Source organism: Mobula birostris, chromosome 9 (genome assembly GCF_030028105.1).
Source record: "Mobula birostris isolate sMobBir1 chromosome 9, sMobBir1.hap1, whole genome shotgun sequence".
Taxonomy (NCBI): domain Eukaryota; kingdom Metazoa; phylum Chordata; class Chondrichthyes; order Myliobatiformes; family Myliobatidae; genus Mobula; species Mobula birostris.
In genome coordinates, this window is record NC_092378.1 from 18,993,365 (window position 1) to 19,014,409 (window position 21,045).

Genomic DNA, 21,045 nt, shown 5'->3' on the forward strand with positions numbered 1-21,045 from the left:
AGTAACAGATGGGGTATGAGGGGGAGGTGGGGCCTAGCAGAAGTTAGAGAAGTCGATGTTCATGCCATCAGGTTGGAGGCTACCCAGACGGAATATAAGGTGTTGTTCCTCCAACCTGAGTGTGGCTTCATCTTTAAAGTGGAGGAGGCCATGGATGGACATGTCAGAATGGGAATGGGATGTGGAATTAAAATGTGTGGCCACTGGGAGATCCTGCTTTCTCTGGCGGACAGAGCGTAGATGTTCAGCAAAGCGGTCTCCCAGTCTGCGTCGGGTCTCGCCATTATATAAAAGGCCACATTGGGAGCACCGGACGCAGTATATCACCCCAGTCGACTCACAGGTGAAGTGTTGCCTCACCTGGAAGGACTGTTTGGGGCCCTGAATGGTGGTAAGGGAGGAAGTGTAAGGGCATGTGTAGCACTTGTTCCGCTTACACGGATAAGTGCCAGGAGGGAGATCAGTGGGGAGGGATGGGGGGTTGTCCATTCGTCCCCCCCATCCCTCTCCTTTTTCTCCCTCTGTCCCTCTGAATATACCTCTTGCCCATCCTCTGGGTCCCCCCCCCTTGTCTTTCTTCCCGGACCTCCTGTCCCATGATCGTCTCGTATCCCTTTTGCCTATCACCTGTCCAGCTCTTGGCTCTATCCCTCCCCCTCCTGTCTTCTCCTATCATTTTGGATCTCCCCCTCCCCCTCCAACTTTCAAATCCCTTACTCACTCTTCCTTCAGTTAGTCCTGACGAAGGGTCTCGGCCTGAAACGTCGACTGCACCTCTTCCTACAGATGCTGCCTGGCCTGCTGCGTTCACCAGCAACTTTGATGTGTGTTGTTTGAATTTCCAGCATCTGCAGAATTCCTGTTGTTTGCCTAATTGGTGGGAAGTCTTTGGGAGGCCACAATTTACCCAGGTACTCTCTCAGTCATGTAGGCACAGTATTTATGTCGTTGACTCTACTGAACTTCTGGTCAACGTTTTTCCAAAAATTTTAATTTTGCAGGGCTCAGTGATGCAATACCATTAAATATCAAGAGTGGATGATTAATTTTAGACAGATTAGCCTCTAAGATTAAACATCTAACTTTAGTCTTTAACAGCATTGTCATGAATGAGTCCTACAAAATTAAAATTGTTGGGGATTGTTCGTGGTTGTCAAATCAGCCCCCGCCTGAATGTTGTCTTGATCTTGCAAACATGGCTGCTTCCTTCACTGAGAGTTACAAATGAAATTGAACGCTATGCAGTCAAAACCCAATCTGCCCATTTCTGACTTTTTTGGAGAGAGAGTGTCACTGATTAAGCAGCTGGAGAAGGTTGTGCTCAGGACACCTTCCTAGGGAACTGGGACAGGAGAATCCTGAAGCTGAGATAGCTGACTCCAGCCATCTTCACTTGTGCAAGGTATAACTCCAACTAATTTGGTGTTTTCTCCTTTATTCCCATTGAATGCATTTTTACCAGAGCACCCTGTACCACTTTCTGTCATTTACTGCCTTGATGTCGAGGCACTCTCACCTTGCCTCAGGATCCAGCTCTTCGGTCCACCTTCAGACTAAGGCTGTGGTCCTGGTGGAACCAGAGTATTGCCAATGAGTGAGTTAATTACATCTTCCATAATTTCAAAGTTCAAAGTTCTAAGTAAAATGTATTATCATAGTACATGCACATCACCACGTACAACCCTGCGATTCTGCTTCCTGTGGACATACTCAGCAAATCTATAGAACAGTAACTGCAAACAGGATCAATGAACAACAAACTGTGCAAATGCAAATATAAATTGCCTCACAGGTAGATAGGGTAGTTAAGAAAGCTTATGGGGTGTTAGCTTTCATAAGTCGAGGGTTAGAGTTTAAGAGTTGCGAGGTAATGATGCAGCTCTATAAAACTCTGGTTAGGCCACATTTGGAGTACTGTGTCCAGTTCTGGTCGCCTCACTATTGGAAGGATGTGGAAGCATTGGAAAGAGTACAGAGGAGATTTACCAGGATGCTGCCTGGTTTAGAGAGTATGGATTATGATCAGAGATTAAGGGAGCTAGGGCTTTACTCTTTGGAGAGAAGGAGGATGACAGGAGACATGATACAGGTGTACAAGATAATACGAGGAATAGATAGAGTGGATAGTTAGCGCCTCTTCCCCAGGGCACCACTGCTCAATACAAGAGGACATGGCTTTAAGGTAAGGGGTGGGAAGTTCAAGGGGGATATTAGAGGAAGGTTTTTCACTCAGAAAGTGGTTGGTGTGTGGAATGCACTGCCTGAGTCAGTGGTGGAGGCAGATACACTAGTGAAGTTTAAGAGACTACTAGACAGGTATATGGAGCAACTTAAGGTGGGGGTTATATGGGAGGCAGGGTTTGAGGGTCGGCACAACATTGTGGGCCGCAGGGCCTGTAATGTGCTGTACTATTCTATGTTCTATGTTCTATGTTCTAAATTGCTGATGACTGAGAGGAGATTGATTGGATAGTAACTCGGCAGATGGTGTTTTTCCTGCTTTTTGAGAATGTGGCATACCTAGGCAATTTTCCATATCACCACATAGATACCAGTGTTGTAAATCTATTAAAATAGCTTGAATAAGGCATGCCTTATTCACAAGTATATTTCAATATTACAACCAAGAGTTTGGCTGGTCTCATTATGTAGTGTACTTGAGTTACCCGTCCCTGCTCTCCCAAGTTAGGAACGGTGACAAAGCTCGTAAAGCAACAGCCTTCCCGTATCAAAGACCTGGGTTCAGTATTGGTTCTGTATATTTGGTGTTTGCATGTTTCCTCTTGAATGCGCCAGTTTACTCCCACATCAGAAAGATGAGCAGTTTGGTTGGATAAATAGCCACTGTAAATTAAGGATGTGGAAGCCATAGCAAGGCTGCAGAGGAGATTTACAAGGATGTTGCCTGGATTGGGGAGCATGCCTTCTGAGAATAGGTTGAGTGAACTTGGCCTTTTCTCCTTGGAGCGACGGCGGATGAGAGGTGACCTGGTAGAGGTGTATAAGATGATGAGAGGCATTGATCGTGTGGACAGTCAGAGGCTTTTTTCCAGGGTCGAAATGGCTAGCACGATAGGGCACAGTTTTAAGGTGCTTGGAAGTAGGTACAGAGGAGATGTCAGGGGTAAGTTTTTTATGCAGAGAGTGGTGAATGTGTGGAATGGGCTGCCGGCAATGGTGGTGGAAGCAGATACAATAGGGTCTTTTAAGAGATTCTTGGACAGGTACATGGAGCTCAGAAAAATAGAGGGCTATAGGTAATTTCTACGGTAAGAACACGTTCAGCACAGCTTTGTGGGCCAAAGGGCCTGTATTGTGTTGTAGGTTTTATATGTTTCTAAATTGTCCCTAGTGTGTAGAGTGGTAGGGTCAGAGGAGAGGTTGATGTGAATATGGGGAGAATTTAAAAAAGGGGTTAATATAAATTTGGTGCAAGTGGGTGGGTGATGGTTGGTATGGACTTGAGGGACTTGTTTTTATACTGTATCTCTTTATGACTCTATGATACCAAAACAGAAATGATCAAGCTTGCATTTAAATACCCATTTTCTTTTATTAGTAACACAGATAAAAGTTGCTGGTGAACGCAACAGGCCAGGCAGCATCTCTAGGAAGAGGTGCAGTCGACGTTTCAGGCCGAGACCCTTCGTCAGGACTAACTTCGTCAGGACGAAGGGTCTCGGCCTGAAACGTCGCCTGCACCTCTTCCTAGAGATGCTGCCTGGCCTGCTGCGTTCACCAGCAACTTTGATGTGTGTTGCTTGAATTTCCAGCATCTGCAGAATTCCTGTTGTTTTTCTTTTATTAGTCTTTGCTCTTTTATTGTTCTTTGGTCCTCTTTACCAGTATGATCTGGTATGGACAGTAAGTTGCAATTTTGTGATCATTAGATTATTACAATAAAAGAACATGATCCTTTAGGTTCATAGCTGAATTTCTAGACTGACCATTTCTAAGTGTTTTTTTAGACACGGTTTGGCTGAGTTGTTCTCCAATCTTGGCAACTTATTTCCAAACGTTTCATTACCATACGAGGAACCATCACCAGTGCGCAGATGACATCACCTCGTATGGTGATGAAACGTTTGCAAGTAAATTGCCAAGATCTGAGAACAACTCAACCCAACCATCAACTGCCTGAGCTGCGTATTTTCTGAAGTATTTTTTAGACATTCTGGTGGGCAAATGTAAACCACTCCTACTTTTCCTGCAGCCATGACAGAACAATCCATATGGTAATAACTCTAAAAGCTTTTGAATAAAAATAAGGCCCCTGGTTTATTTTTACGACTTTGCTAGTTTGAACTAAATTTTTAATACTACACAGCTGAAATTTGACTTTAACCGAAGTGAAGTATGACAACACATCAAATTGCATCTCTTTCACGTTCTGAGAAGTGACTAAATCTCGTATACCTGACATGATCCCTGCATCATTTTCTCTCCAGTTGATTTTCCAGTCAAGATGGCACTTGCGTACAATGTTCCTTCAGTCGACATCTTCTGGATAGGTCATGAAACCATATACTTCAGTCCTTTTTATCTTTTATGTTTGTTTTTCGTCCTGAATGTGATTCTGGAACTGTTAGGGCCTGTAATTTGCAAATTGGAGATCACTTGGATGTTTCAGTACTCTGCAGTCTCCAAGATTCTGGGAGGCAGAGGCAACATGTGCAAAACTTGTGGCAAGAACTCTGCGGGACAGAGCGTGAGCCAATGTTTGACTCCATTTCACCAATTAAAGCGACAAGAGAGATTGAAACATGGAGGCGAATGCGGAACATGAACGCTGCTGGCCTGCCTTTTGATCACTGGTGGGTTCACTCTGCTACTGGTGAGGGGAGACCGCCTTTTGGTTGCTGGTGAGATCGCTCTGTTGTCGCAGGAGGAAAGATTTGCTGCTGTGCCCAGAGAATGTTACACAGGTTTTCTGCATTTTGGATATGGACTTGGGCTATAAACCTTTTTTCCAGTCTTATAGATTTTTTATATTCTGTGTTTTTCACCCAGTCTATCTCATTTTTTTGTGTGCGAGGAAGGGGGATTTGGGGGTCGATGCACCTGTTCCATTTTTGTTCAATTTTTTGAGTGGGGAGGAGGGATTTCGGGGTTGATGATCATGCTGCCATTCTTTTCTTTCTTCATTTCGTGGCTATCTGGAGAAGAAGAATTTCAGAGTTGTATAGTTTGATAATAAAAACAAATTCAGACAAATTATTCCCACTTTGATCCTTTGGACCTACCCAAAGGCAACACTGATCAGCCTGCCTTCTGAAACCCAGGTGCCAATCCTTCAAGTTCACTCCCAATGCCTAGAATTCATGCCCCCTGCCTTTGGGCACACTCCCAATTGTCCATGCTCTCTCCTGACCCCACAATGCAGGCACTAGTCACCACAACTATCCTCTTTCCAGCCATGTACCCCTTCTTTGTACACTGCTTGCATCCTTGGCCCTTTACCTATTGATGACATCGTCATCACATCCTCACCCAACACCAAAATTGCATTCAGATGCTCCCCAGCCCTACAGCAGTAAGTCCCCCCATCCCCAGCCCACCATGCAACCCACCTTCACTCCCAAACCTTGGCCCTTTACCTTGCTTACCTCTTTCAATACATTGAAATTTTTAAGTCCAATTTTTCCTCTCTGCAGGGTGTTCTTTCAATACTTTTTAATGATTGGTATTAATGATGTATAACAAGCTGTTGCTCAGTAGTTTCCTCCTTCCCCTTCAGACTCCCTCCTGAACGCTGTAACCTTATCCCTGTTGCTGCCACTTTCTCTGTGCTTTTATGCAGCATTGGGAGTAATTGCTGCTTCCAGTAATTGCTTGTAATTTTCCTCTTTGTTTTCCATTGGTATGTTGAAATTGTTCCTGTGTGTTTCCAGTCAAGATGTGAAAGATTTATTAAAAATTAAGTAATGTATGAAAACTGTAAAAGGAGGTTAAGGCTCCATTAGTAGCCTCAAGTGGTGTCATGATCAAGTTGACAACATTAGCAGAACTTGTTGCAGTTCTAGCATCAAAGGATTGCAGACTGAACATGAAAGTATTTTGGTTACATTTTAAAACAGTTTAATTTAAATTACTTGTTCTTTTCTCAGGTGGTCTCTCAGGATTGAGGGTGACTCACTCCCACTTAAGTTTTGTTGATTCTGAAGTGGCTAATGAGAGTAACGTGGGAAGCTCAATCTCTTCCACAGATGGGGCAGGCGGTAGCTGATGGAATGGGTGAGAGAGTAGTCTGTGAGACAGTCTGTCTTTATTTCTTTCCAATACAGTGCATAGCTCTGGAGGCCTGTGACCAGTGTATCTCAGGGGCCAGTGTTTAGTCCATTGTTGTTTGTCACCGATGTCAACAATTTGGAAAAGAATGCACAGGACATGGTTGGTAAATGTAGGTGGTACAGTGGGCAGTGGAAAAGATGAATGAAGTGGGCCAAGGAAAGCAAATGGAGCTTAATTTGGCTAAGTATAAGGTTTTGCATTTTGGAAAGTCAAATCCAAACAGAACATTCACAGTGAACAGCAACGCCCTGGGGAGTCTTGTTGGATGCAGGGATCTTAGAGTATGTGGTTCACTGAAAGTGAAATCATAGATAGACAGGTTGCTGGAGAAACACTGGCCTTCATCAGTCAGGGCGCTGAGTATAAAAGTGGAAGATCATGGTATGGTTGTACAAGTAGGTCACTGATGAGGCAACACTTGGGGTATTGTGTTCTGTTTTGGTCACCATACTGCAGGACAGAAATTATTAATTTAGAAAGAGTTCAAAGATGATTTGTAAGGATGGTGCCGGGATTTGAGGGACAGCACAGTAGGAGAGTTGAGCAAAGGCATGAGGGGCATAGGCAGAATGAGTGCAATCAGTCTTTTTCCCCAGAGTTGGGGAATCAAGAACTAGAGGGTATAGGTTTGATATGGGAGAGGAGAGATTTAATAGGAACTTGAGGGGCAACATTTTTACACAAACGGCGCTATGCAGCTGCCAGAGGAAGTGGTTGCGGCAGGTACAATAACAGGTGTACAGGTACACGGATAGGAAAGGTTTCAAAGGTTAGTGGCCAAAAGCTGGCAAATAGAATTGGCTTGGATGGAACATCTTGGTCAGAATGGAGAAGTTGGGCTGAAGAGCCTGTTTTCATGTTCTACGATAAAACGTCTCCACCCACCCTCCTCCCTCAATGCTCCTCCATTTTGGCTGTCCTCAGCCAGAGATTCCCAGGGGTCCTGGGCTGAAAATCGTTACTTTGCTATACCAACCACAAAAGAGGAGGTTCTACCTAGAGGACGAATTGTGCCCTCACCACAAAACATTCAAAACAAACTAGTCACAAAAATAAACTGTACTTCTGAACAACAGTTCCATGCCATCACACCCCACTGAAGCAGATGGAATCATCACTTTTCACCCAGCTGACTGCTGGGAAATCCAGCAAGACATGGCCTTGCCATGAAGCTCAATGTGGAGTCCGGCAACACAGGTAATGACAGCTGGTGTATGTGAACCCAGGACATGCTTCAATCTCAAAGGTCATGTACAACAGTTCTCTGCTGATTGCATCCATAATTTATGGTCTCTATAAATATCAGGTCCTGGAACAAACACGAATGAATAGATACATGCAAACAACCTTCTCAATAGCTGGGAAATTTGCCAGAGTAGCAGAAAAAAAAACAAGAACTGTGTGAAGTAAGAGAGAATAATTTGTTAGAAGATCTTCACAACCTTACTTTGTTATAAATAATGGTATAGTGTTAGCTATACCTCCAAACAATTTGAAGTTGGATATTGAACCCATCCCCTATCATTTGTTCTCCAATTTCATTCAACTCAAGCAGCACCATTGTGTGCAGTTCTGGTTGCCCAGCTACATTGAGCGAGAAATGATGCAGAAAAGGTTCACAAAGATGTTACTGGACTGGACAGTTTGTGGTATAAGGAGAGACTGAATAGGCTTGGACAGTTTTCCCTGGATTGTTGGAGTCTAACAGGTGATCTTACAGAGATATATAAAATCATCAGGAATGTATAGATACGGTGGAATGTTACATTCTTTTTCCCCAGGTTAGGGGAAGTTAAAACTAGAGGACTTAATGTGAGAGAGGAATGACTTAAAAGGGAGCTGAGGGGAAAATCTTTTCATACAATGGATAGTGGGTATATGGAATGAGCCTCCAGGGAAGCAGAAGAGGTGGATACAATATCGATGTTTAAAAGACATGGACAGGAAAATGAATAGAAAGGGTTTAAAGCAGGGGTTCCCAACCTGGAGTCCACAGATCCTTTGCTTAATAGTATTGGCCCATGGCACAAAAAAGATTAGGAACCCCTGGTTTGGAGGGATATGGGCTATACACCACCAATGAGACATCTTGGTCAATGTGAACGGGTTAGAGCAAGGCTTCTGCTTTTTTTGGAATATACTATATAACTCTGTCAAAATACTCTTCTTGCCATTATATTTATGCCCTACCAGCAATCTTAATACAAATGCACAATGCGATCTCCTACCTGATGCAGATGAGCTCAGAGATGGAGAGGGGAAAAGAGACAAATGAGAAGGCAGCACAGTAGCGTAGTGGTTAGCACAACGCTTTGCAGTATCAGTGACCTGGGTTCAATTCCCGCCACTGCCTGTAAAGAGTTTATACATTCTCCCCGTGACTGTGTGGATTTCCTCTGGGTGCTCTGGTTTCCTCCCACAGTCCGAAGACCTACTGGTTGGTAGGTTAATTGGTCATTGCAAATTGTCCCATGATTAGGCGAGGATTAGATTGTGGGTCCAATTACAAACAAAAGAAAATCTGCAGACGCTGATAATTCAAGCAACACATACAAAATGCTAGAGGAACTCAGCAGGCCAGGCAGCATCTATGGAAAAGAGTACAATTGACTTTTTGGGCTGAGACCCTTTGGCAGGACTGGGACCTGAAATTTCAACTGTACTCTTTTCCATAGATGCTGCCTGGCCTGCTGAGTTCTTACTTCATTTTGTGTGTGTGTTGCTTAAATTGTGGGTGCTGGGTGGCACAGCTCGAAAGGCTGGAAGGTCCTATTCCACACTGTACCTCAATAAAATTAAATTAAAATAAATAAAATAGGTATATAAAATAAAGGAAGGGAGAAGACTTGGAAGAAAAGAAGTGAGTGGTGCTGTTGGGTGAGTACAAAGAAGAGGGAAGATAGAGAAGATGAAGAAGAAGGCTGAAAACTAAGGGAGAAAGAGATAAATAAGTTAAAATGTATTGGCTCAGAGACTTCAAATAGACTGGAAGGTTCAAAAGCAAAATACCATCAGCACTAGAATTTTGATTTACAGGCAGAATGTGCAGGAAATACTCAACAGATCAGGCAACATCACTGGAGGGAGAAAGGGTAATGTTTCAGATCAATGGCCATTCATTAGAAGTCTTATTTCAAACTGGAAGTTCAAATGGTGTTTAACAATTACTTTACCTTGACTCAGAAGAAATTTAATTATTCAAAGCTAACACTTATTCTGGCAGGTGGATCTGATTCGCTGCTTCAAATGACCAAGAAATCAACTTCAAGCAATTTTTAAAATTTCATGCCTTATTGGCTGAGATATTCCCCCTGTTATTATTTAAACACTGGTCTTAACTCATATATCTTAAACCATTTAACACCGCTGTTAAAATGGTAAAGACTTAAAAATTTTCTTAGATCATTTAGAATTTGAAGAAAACAAGTGTTTCGTGAAAAAATACTCAGACCTGGCACTTGCTCTTTTTAAAGTCTCCCCTGAGAATTGATCAGACAATTTAGAAAAGCTTTTGTGTGGCAAAGTTTGGGCATTTATATCTGGAGGACATTACATGCAAATGCATGTGCCAGAATCACATGCGGCAACTGTGCTAATACTGGTCCCTTGGTATATTGCTTTCCTATTATAAATTATGAACTGCATAATGAAAGGCAGGCTGCTCATTTTATGTGTGCATTTTGTTCTTGTACCTTAAGTGATCTTCAAATGTGTTCCTGATAGCCAACATTAAACTAAGCACTTGGCTATTCAGGAATATACATTCAGTTCCAAAATTGCATGGAAAATGTATTAATTAATTAGAATTCAATAAACAAAATCATAATGGCAAGATACACAATCTAATTATATAATCTGAACAAGTTAAGTTTATACCTTGACCCTCTCTAAGATTTCCCGTCAAAGATGTCCTAATATAATCAGTACCAATTATTTAGATGTTGACGTGACTACAAATCAACAATTTGTACTCAAACAGTAACTTTAACATGGCAAGATATTCCAGAATGCTTTATAAAAAAAGAGAAGTAAAGGGAGTAAAGTGAGCAAACAAGAATTAGGTGAAAAAATGTGAAAGCAATGTGGATTCAACACCTTTGGTATTTTACAGAGGGATGTGAGACCTGCTTCTGACCATTCACCTGGTCTAGCCTGTCTCCACTTTGAATTTAAACATTAAGTACTCAGGGCCATTTCATAATAAATGTACTATATGTAAGGCTCAACATTAGTGGACAATCCATAGGATTTTTTTTCTTTAAGTAGCATGTGGAAGCAAATTGTATTTTGGAAAAACAAACTACATGAGCAACTGAGCATCAGTGGGGACAAAAGTATTGTTTATATTTTCTTTTGAAACTGTACCTCAGGATGTCACTGCTTGCATTTTGTAATCCTCAATTACAACTTAAAATGAAAAGAGGTTGTTATTTATATAAACTGAGAAACATTTAATCACATTCCTTCTATTATACTGTGGAATACATGGTTTGGAAGAATATACTAGGTACTACACCTAACTATATTCTGTCAGACCTGCACGGCAGGTGCCTCCCAGTCTCAGCTAACAGGAATCACCTACTACAATTTCAACTCATCACCTGCAGCCTATTAAACCCCAACTCTCATCCACAGTCCTACTTCACCCATCAGTCTCAACCAGTTGCTTCTGCCCTTCAGTTAATTTGTTGCCTGTTGTGTTTAGTATCTGTCCCCTCATGGCTTCTTATTTTGTAGTTTATTAGTAAAGTACTGTTTACTGCTAAATAATCTCCACTGCTCTGCATTTGGGTCAAGCCTACTCTACATTTTCTAGCAGGATGGGTGAACAAGTGATTGATTCAGTAGACTTTGCTTGTCTAAAGGAAGTTATCCATTGACATGAGGGCACGATCCTGGGCCACCACTAACTGGGACAATAACACCCCTATTTGCAACAGGTATGAGGATTTCACCACTAAGATGCATTCAGTTTTCAACCATCTGGGTAGTGGAAGGGAGTATTGGATCAGGTACTTCACCTGCACTAAGGCTCACACTCAGTTCCGGCTCATTACCATCAAAGCATCTCAGGGTGCTTAAAAGACAAGTTTTAACCCAAGAGATGGCCACCGACCTTGAAAGCATCATCATTCTGGCTCTCCGTATTGACAAGCGTCTTATGAAATGACCATCCAGATCCTTACCCAGACCCCAAATTCTGTTTCCAGAACCATTTCAGGCTGCAGGACCCTCTTTATCAATGCCTGAAGAACCCATGTAGCTAGGTAGAACTCTCTTAACCACCACCACCACCCCCCGCAAGAGTTTGAGCTTCTGTCGAGAGACAACTTGTGTGCCTACTGCAAAGCAGCCTGAAAACCATCACAGCTAGGAAACAGGCACCTCCAGGTAGAGACGATATTCTTCCTATCTGGTAATTTTTTTCCTGGCCCCTCATTCCTGCATTATAGGCCGATTCACTCTCTCTCTGTCCACCTCTACACCCTGATGGTTCTATGCTTACAGGAAGCTCTGGTGGATTCCAGTACAGAAGGCAACTTTCTGGACCAGACTCAGCATGTGCAGCTTGGACTGCCTACTGAACCTCTCACCCTTCCTGCATCCCAGCATTGATGGACATTCCTGAGGGTCTGGGACAGTCAGGACACACACACACACACACACACACACACACACACACACACACACACACACACACACACACACACGCACACACAGCACCGCCAGTCCATCCACTTCCTCCAGATCAACACCCCCAGCACTCCTCTCATCCTGGGTTACTCCTTGTCCTCCACCTACAATCCTCACTTCACCTGGTCATCCAATTCACTGCTGAGTTGGGACCCACCTGCCGGACTACCAGTCTGCAACCTCAGTTCACCTCTGGATCCATGGAGATGGAGGAAACCTCACCAAACTCCCACTGGAATACTGCAACTTAGCTATCATTTTCAGTAAAAGGAAGCTAGCACCCTACCACCCCACAGACCTCATCACTACATGACCATCCTCCACGTAGGCACAACTTCCCTCTAAGGTCATCTGTTCTCCCTCTCCCCTCCTGAGATCCAAGGCATGAAACACAATATCATCAAAGCGCTACAGCACAGCTTCACTCATTTATCCCAGTACCCAGCCAGCACCAGATTATTCTCAGTCAAAAAGAAAGATGGGGTTTCTGTCCCTGCATTGACTACCATGGACTCCACTAAATCACCAGTAAAAACCGCCACCCTCTCCACTTGATGGATGGCGCATTCAAAACGCTCTGCGGAACCCAGATCTTCACCAAACTGGATCAATGGAGTGTGTACAATCAGATCTACATTCGCCAAGGGGATAAGTGGGAGACAGTGTTCATAACATCCTTTGGCCACTACGAATACTTGGTGATGCCTTTTTGGACGTTCCAACAGTCCGGCTGCATTCCAGGTCTTCATTTTTAGGATCCTCTGAGACATGCTACACAAATATGTGTTCATCTACCTCGAAAACATACTCTTCTTGTCCAACGACCCTCAAGACCATATCTGTCACGCCCATTCAGTCTTCCAGCATCTGCTTGTAAGCCAACTGTACTACAATAAAGAAATGCCTGTTCCATACCCTGGTCATTTCCTTCCTGGGTTACGCTCTTTCACCCCAAGGCATAACTATGGACCCAGAGGAAGTGTGCACTGTCATTGAATTTACCCAACTGTGCTCCCTCAAACTGCATGTCTAGAGAACTAGGTATGCCAAGCTCTGTAACATGTGCCTGCTCTGGTCAACACACCTGACAAATGCATGTAATGTACATGCTGGCAACAGTGTGCCCTGAGGCACTCCAGTGCGTTCACTCCCCACCCTTCTCCGGCCGTACAGGCACATAATGGACTCTGGATTTGATGGCCTACCATGGCCACAGATGTATATCAGTTCATCACTGCCTACTATCTAGGTGCCCAGTCTAATTCCTCCAACCAGCAGTGCTCTGGGCTCCTGCAGACCCTACCCGTCCCTTGACACCCATGGTCCCACGTCGCTTGGGTTTGCCACCTTCCGATGGTGCCACAATGATCATTACAGTGGTGGACCGGTTCTCCAAAGCAACCTGTTTCATCGCTCTCCCCAAACTCGTATCAGCCACTGCAGTGACGTACCTAGTTTCCCAAAACATAGTTCACCTCCACAGTCTCCCTCAACACATTGTGCTGGACCAGGTCCCACAATTCATCTCTTGCTACTGGTGAGTCTACTGCTTTCTTCTCTACACTTCAGTGAGTTTATCCTCTGGCTATCATCCACAGACCAGCGGTCAGTCAGAAGGAGCCAGTCAGAGCGTAGAGAAGCTTCTGCAAAGCTTCACTGCTTCGAACCTTTCCACGTGAAAGTATCAGAATCAGATTTCATATCAAGGGTAGATGTCATGAAATTTGCAGCAGTACAACGCAATACATGGTAAGTATAGATAAATTAATTACAATAAGTATATATATGTATATTAAATAATTGAATTAAAAATAGCACAAAAACAGAAATAATTTTAAAAAGTGAGGTAATGTTCTTGGGTTAAATGTCCATTTAGAAATCAGATGTCAGAGGGGAAGAAGCTGTTCCTGAGTAGCTGAGTGCCTTCAGGCTTCTGTACCTCCTTCCAGACTATAACAATGAGATGAGGGCATGTCTTGGGTGATGGGCGTCCTTAATAATGGGCGCCACCTTTCTAAGGTGCCGCTCGCCCCTTGAAGATGTCTTGGATATTACAGAGGCTGGTACCTATGATGGAATTGACTTATTTTACATCTCTCTGTGGCTTACTTCAATCCTGTGCAGTAGCCCACCACCTACCCTCCCCCCACCCACCCCACACATATACCAGGCAGTGATGTAACTGGCCAGAATGCTCTCCACAGTACATACATGGAAGTTTTCAATTTCCAAATGAAATATAGTTGCTTTGTAGCTGCATCGATACGTTGGGACCAGGTTACGTCCTTAGAGATGTTGACACCCAGAAACTTGAAATTGCACACTCTCTTCAGTTCTGATCGCTCTTTGAGGATTGGTTTATGTTCCATCACCCTACCCTTCCTGAAGTCCACAATCAGTTCTTTGATCTTAATGACATTGAGTGCAAGGTTGTTGCTGTGACACCACTCATCTAGCTGGTATATCTTGCTCATATACACTCTCTCGTCTCCATCTGAGATTCTGCCAACAATGGTTGTATCATCAGTAAATTTATAGATGACATTTGAGCTATGCCTAGCTACACACTCATGGGTGTAGAGAGGGTAGAGTAGTGGGCTAAGCACACATCCTTGAGATGTTCCTGTGTTTTGATTGTCATAGAAGTGGAGATGTTATTACCAATCTGCACAGATTGTGGTCTTCCAGTTAGGAAGTTGAGGATCCATTTGCAGGAGCCCAAGTTCTGTAGCATTTCCATCAGGACTGTAGGAATGATGGCATTAAACACTGAGCTGTAGTCAATAAACAGCATCCTGACACAGATACTTGTATTGTCCAGGTGATCAAAGGCTGCATGGAGAGCTATTGAAATTGGGTCTGCTGTAGAGTTATTGTGCTGTTAAGCAAGTTGCAATGGGTTCAGGTCTTTGCTGAGGCAGGAGTTGATTCTAGCCATGACCAACCTTTCAAAGCATTTCATTACCATAGATGTGAGCGCTACCAGCTGATAGTATTTACGGCAGCTCACACTGCTCTTTTTGGGCACTAGTAAAATTGTTGCCCCTTTGAAGCAGGTGGGAACTTCTGACCATAGCAATGAGAGACTGAAAATGTCTTTGAATACCCCCACTAGTTGGCTGGCACAAGTTTTCAGAGTCTTACCAGGTACTCCATCGGGATCTGCCATCTTGCAAGGCCTGAAAGACAGCCTGATATCAGCCTCCAAGACAGAGATCACAGGGTCACTGAGTGCTGCAGGGATATACATAGCTGTAGTTTTATTTTCCCTTTCAAAGCATAAAAGGCATTGAACTTCTCTGGTAGCGAAGCATCACTGCCATTTGTGATGTTGGGTTTTGCTTTGTAGGAAGTAATGGCCTGCAAACCCTACCAGGGTTGACATACATCTGATGTCCCCTCCAACCTCACTCAAAATTGTTTCTTTGTTCTTGAAATAGCCCTCCGCAAGTCATACCTGGTTTCTTGTAGAGGCCTGGGTCACCAGAGTTAAGAGCAACAGATCTAGCCCTCAGCAAACTATGAACCTCCTGGTTCATTCATGGCTTTTGTTTGGGAATGTACAGTAAGTTTTCATAGGTGCACACTCATCCACACAGGTTTTAATGAAGCCGGTGACAATTATGGTGTACTCATTTGGACTTGAAGATGTATCCCTGAATACAGTCCAGTCCAGCAATTCAAAGCAGTCCAGCAAGCACTCCAGTGCTTCCCTTGTCCATACTTTCTTGGTCCTCACTACTGGTGCTGCAGAATTCAGTCTCTACCTGTACTCAGAAGGTAGAAGTAGAGCTAGATGATCAGATTTTCCAAAGCGTGGGCATGGAATAGCTTGGTTAGCACTCTTCATCTCAGTGTAACAGTGGTCCAGTGTGTTGTTCCTCTAGTACTACAAGTGATTTGCTGATAATAATTATTTAGTGACTTTTTCAAGCTAGCCTGATTAAATACCCCCAGAATGATGGAGGAAGGCATCAGGATGTGCTATTTCATGCCCGCTGATCACATTGCTCAGTTCATCTTGAGCCTGTTGACATTGGCCTGAGGTGGAATGTACACCACTACCAAAATGATCACAGAAATCTCCCACAGCAGATAAAATGGCCAGCACTTGATTGTGAGGTGCTTTAGGTCTGGTGACTGGGACAGAACCACCAAGTTTGTACACCACAAGGAATTGATCATGAAGCAAACAGACCCCACCCCTCCTCCTTGCCTTTGGCTTTAGAATTTTTCAGCAGTCCTACCTTGGCGTCAATCTCAACGACTGCATCCAGAATGGAAGGAGTTAACCAAGATTCTGTAAAACGAAACAGGCAACAGCTTTTAATGTCCCTCTGGTACAGCACCCTAACTCTTAGATCTTCCAGTTTGTTTACCAGAGACTGTACGTTTGCCAGCAGGTATTGGGAGTTGGAAACCTCATTTTTTTAAGTGCACCATTATCCCAGTGCGACAACCCATCTTACACTGATGGTGATGATGATGATGGCGTCGACTCAGGCCTGAGAGGCCAGCGTCGGGCATTTTCATGCCTTACAAGGTGCGGAACGAGAGACTGTTGTGGCACACCACTCCTCACTCTTACACTGGCGTCTCTAAAAGGACCGTTCTCTGACCACAGTCTGATATACTTCCATCAGTTTTAAGCAGTGAAAGATTGTTTAATCAAATTGAAATGTCATTACTAACTGTTCCGACCTTAGATGTAGTTCTGGTTCTCAGCTGAAGCAGGCTGAAATGAGAATACTTGATCATTTACATCGAGCTTTTTTTCCGTGTGCGTCACCTTAATCTGGTTCTTCGAAAGTTTCTGCTCTGGGCCGAACTATCCCACAATCTACACACATCCTCTACCACAGGTACATCAACTTTCCAAGTGCTTCATGCCTACCAATCCCCATTGTTCGCCGTTGTTCAGCCATCGGTGGAGGTTCTGTCCAGAATGCCAGGAGGGCCCTGGTTCGCCACTGCCAGAATGCTTGGAAGAGGACAAAGAGGGCAAACCCGCCTACCAACTGCCGCCTAGCCAACCATCGATGGAACTCAGCTGGACTACTCTGGCCTGGGGATCGTGTCTGGTTATCCACCAGAGATCTGTCCCTGTGCCTCAACTCCCACAAGCTCTCACCTCTGTTCATTGGTCCCTTCAAGATCACCCATCCCATCAATCCAATCACTTATCATTTCCATCTGCCTTCATCCCTCAGGATCACACCTACCTTCCACGTGTCCTGCCTCAAACCCGTTGTCCATGGACTACTCAACCAACCTGAGCCTACACCTCCAGAACCTACGATGGTGGATGTGGTCCAGTGTACACGGTTCTCTGGTTGATGGAGTTACATCACTGTGGACCAGGTGTCCAATAGCTGGTTGACCGTACTCACTGGAATTCAGAAGGATGAGAGGGATCTCATTGAAACTTATCAAATGTTGAAAGGCTGCAACAGAGTATATGTGGAGAGGATGTTTCCTATGGTGAGGGGGTCTAAGACTAGAAGATACAGCTTCAAAGCAGGGGGATGTCTATTCAGAACGGAGATGAGAAGGAATGTCTTTAGCCAGAGGGTTGTAAATCTGCCATGGCAGCTGTGGAGGCCAAGTCACTGGGTATAACAAAGGCAGAGGTTAATAGGTTCATGATTAGTCAGCACGTGAAGGGATACAGGGAGAAGGCAGGAGAATAGGGCGGAGAAGGAATTGCATCAGTCATGGTGAAATGGCTGAGCAGACTCAGTGGGCCAAATGGCCTAATTATGCTCATATGTCTTATGGTCTTATGGACTGGGCAAGGTACGGCCCAGAGGAGTGATCTTGGGTGCCACCCAGTTTCATCTTCGATCCCCCATTCATGGAGAAGTTCCAACAGACCCATCCAATTATTTTGACCTGACAGGGTCTGGCTGTAGTAGGGGGCTCCTGTCAGGCCATCACAGGCGGCACCTCTAAGACTCCACCCGAATAACATAAGTCACCTGCCACTCGTTTCCAACTCATCACCTGCAGCCTATATAAACCCAGCTCTCATTCACAGTCCTTGTTCACCCATTAAACCAGCTGGCCTCAACCAGTTACTCCTACTTTGAGCAACGCTTGGAAATCTCCTCTGATCTGGGCTGACATTTACATGCCGGCCGGCACCTAATTAATTAGCTTGTTTATTTCAGCTTTTTTCTTAAAGATGTGCTGGGTGCGTTCCGGCCACCGCTGCACCGCTGCATTCTTCACGACAATGTATCAGTCCGCGGCCCGGAGGTTGGGGACCACTCTGTAAGAGGACTGGAAGCCATGGTCAGGTCACCTTGAGATAAAACTCAGTTGACTACATTAGTCAACATTCCTGAAATATTTGTAATTAAAAGGTGAGAATTTGTATCTTTATATATGGTAAATAAAAATGTTTAAGATTTTATAGATTTTTTAGGGTTCAGACTGATTTCATTACATTTAAATTCAGTTTTAGTGAAACTAAAGCTCTCCTTTTCTTACTGAGTTCTAAAATGACATTTGAAATAGCCAAGAGCAACAGATGAAATGTAGCACTTCTGATGAAAGGTCTCAGATGTGAAATGTTAACTCTTTCTCTTCCCTTAGATGCTGCTTGATCTGCTATGTTTCCAAATTTTTTGCTTTTATTTCAGAAATTCACTTGCACATGTCGAATTAATGTGCATATCTAGTGAAGAAACAGGGCCACTGCTCCACTGCTTACAGCCTGACAACCACACAATAATATTTCTAGTATAAATCAAGACTTGATTAATGGTTATGTAGATTCTACTTAATAATTGCTGTGAAGTGTCTCCTCGTTAATGGCCTCATTAATCCACATTACAACAATACCAACTTTAGTTATTTTTTGCTGCTTGCTACATCCATGCATCATCTGACTTGGTCATCAGGAGTTCATCTGATCTATTATACGTGACATTCTTTTTATCTTCCTTTCTCAAGATTAGTGACTCAAAATGTGATGCTGCCTCTATGTTATTCAAACAATAAGCTAAACTGCATGGTAATATAGGCCTGTTTCCAGCACACCTACCTAATTAGCAGTGACTAAGGAATAAAGTATCATATAATGATGATCAGGTGATGTGAAAATATCATAAAATAACTTAATTTAAAATACAACAGAAACAGGTTTCTAGGTAATTTGGCTTCCAAAACCTCCAATTTTAAGGTTGGCAAGTGCTGACATAATAAGCATACTTATCTTCCCTGCCATATTAGTTAAGGACAAAATATCATTGTTGAATTCCTATTCTTGAACCAGACATATACATGAAAAGCAGGTTTATCTCTTTCTGGCACTCCTTTGCAAAGTAGGTTTTTCCAGGGCAGACATTATACCCAAGTCTGCTCCACCTCAAACATCCTTCAAAGAACATATGTAATTGATGGTTGCCACTACCACCACCACCTGCTTCCCAACACTGCCTATTAAATCAAACAACCACACCCCTCATTTGCATCCCTTTCGGTACACCAAACTTTCCTGGTCAATGAATGCTACTTATCTGAGTATTAGAGATGGTGAACCATTCAGCTTTTATTCCTGCATGCTAACCTACTTGCACCTGTAGCCTTTCCAAAAGCAGTCAGTTGTGTGATTCAACATATGGCACACATTCTAGCATACAGTTCCTTAGCCAGAATTCAAATTTGCACTTTTTTATATCAGTGATAATTAATAGCATTTCTCTTTAATTGTTTATCATATTGCAAATCTGCAATATAATTGTCTGTCACAATCCAATTTTGTGTTAATAGATGTCTTATGATTAGGAATGAGGTGATCTGATTATTTCAATTTGATTTATTATCCTTTCTGTCAATTCCTAATAAGAGATGAGCTAATAAGAGAGCCATTGTGAATAATCCAATTAATCATTTTTTGCTTTCTGTCCTCTATATACTTAGTGCTAAATAGTTCCCTGTGCTGTTATTATTTTTGAAATCAAACAAGTGTTACTTTAAAGATGTGGTTGAATTCAACAATTTGGCAAACATAGGGAAAGGAGACAATCCCTATACTGGGAGAATGAGCTGTGAAGCACATTTCATATTGGGCTTTGGCCTCACTTAAATAAGACTGATGAACTGTCACAGTCTGCTGTACATTTTCATGCAGCATGCTGATAACACAGCAGCACTTTTTTTGCAGTGGTGTGTAAGGTTAATTATATTGATCCCAAGACAGTGTCTGGGCAATCCTTTAAGTGAAAGAGACGCCAAAAGGGTATATTTTTTAAAAACTGAAGGAAAAAACGAGCAATATCCAAGGCCATTTATGTCTCCGGAAAAAAAAATGCCGAACAATTTGTCAAGCATGATTTTCCATTCATAAATCCATATTGATTCTGTTCAATCTTGTTGCTATTATCAACATGTCCAGCTACCTCTTCATAGATTCCAATAGGTACCGCTTCATTGACATTGGACTAGTAAGTCTGCAGTTCCCTGTTTTCTCACTCCCTCCTTTTCTAATATAGTAGAGTTATTTCCTTCACTTTTTTATCTGTGGGGAATCTTGCTAGCATTTCTGGAAATTTTGAAGATGACAGCCAGTCTTTCCACTATCTCCAGAACTATCTATACCTTAAAATGCAGCTAATTGTGTCCCATTGGTTACTTGGGCTTTCAAACACATTAACTTCTCCAATGTAACTTTTTTATGCCTTTTAATTGATCAGAAACAGAGTTTTTGAGGTTGAGAAGAACTTCGATGTTGAAAACATTCTAGCTCAACTTTAAGTAGTGACAGAGGAATCCAGCACCAATTGGAATGAAGTTATTCAAAGTGGGGAAAAAATGGCTTTTGTGGTCTAATGTTGAACTTGAGTGTGATGTTGCTTATCTAAGATCAGATATTTCACACTAGACTGGCAACACAAAGTTTGAAATGCAGTTGAGAGATGGCAGGGTAATGACCCTTATAAGTGGTGTTGCACTGAGGTAGAACATAAATAAAGAAGGGTTCATTGAAGGGTGGTGATGAGGACAGAGAAACAAACTGAACACGTTTTGTTACATCTGAGTGAGAATGAAACTATG